The sequence below is a fragment of the Palaemon carinicauda genome, chromosome 4 (genome assembly GCF_036898095.1).
Source record: "Palaemon carinicauda isolate YSFRI2023 chromosome 4, ASM3689809v2, whole genome shotgun sequence".
In the NCBI taxonomy this organism is placed as follows: Eukaryota; Metazoa; Arthropoda; class Malacostraca; order Decapoda; family Palaemonidae; genus Palaemon; species Palaemon carinicauda.
Window position 1 is genome coordinate 63,344,404 of NC_090728.1, and position 1,057 is coordinate 63,345,460.

Sequence of the window (1,057 nt, forward strand, 5' to 3'; positions counted from 1 at the left end):
TTCTTTCCCTGTTGGAGCCCTTGGGTTTTATAGCATCTTGCTTTTCCAACTAGGGTTGTAGCTTGGCTAGTAATAATAATAATACTGTTGTCAAATGTTATGTTATGTTTTAGATTCTTTCCCTGTTGGAGCCCTTGGGCTTATAGCATCCTGCTTTTCCAACTAGGGTTGTAGCTTGGCTAGTAATAATAATAATAATACTGTTGTCAAATGTTATGTTATGTTTTAGATCCTTTCCTTGTTGGAGCTCTTGGGCTTATAGCATCCTGCTTTTCCAACTAGGGTTGTAGCTTGGCTAGTAATAATAATAATAATACTGTTGTCAAATGTTATGTTATGTTTTAGATTCTTTCCCTGTTGGAGCCCTTGGGTTTATAGCATCTTGCTTTTCCAACTAGGGTTGTAGCTTAGGAAATAATAATAATAATAATAATATAATAATAATAATAATAATAATAATAATAATAATAATAATAATAATAATAATAATACTGTTGTCAAATGGGATCATACATCTCAAAATCAATGTTATGTGTTAGATTCTTTCCCTGTTGGAGCCCTTGGACTTATAGCCTCCTGCTTTTCCAACTAGGGTTGTAGCTTAGGAAAATAATAATAATAATAATAATAATAATAATAATAATAATAATAATAATACTGTTGTCAAATGGGATCTTACATCTCAAAATCAATGTCATGTGTTAGATTCTTTCCCTGTTGGAGCCCTTGGACTTATAGCCTCCTGCTTTTCCAACTAGGTTTGTAGCTTAGGAAATAATAATAATAATAATAATAATAATAATAATAATAATAATAACAATAATAATAATAATAATAATAATAATAATAATAAGTGTTGTCTTAATTAATGTTTCTGTCTCCCTCTAACAAAAGACGCCTGTAGTTGTGACTCAACTAGTTAACAGTCTAATTGCTGTGGTGTGTTCAAGGATGTTTTCAAGTCTTTCACGACAATGAATGAATTGTTTTAAGGAAATATTTTGGATTTCTCTTGCTTGAGGGTACACTCGGGCACACTGTTCTATATATTTTTCTT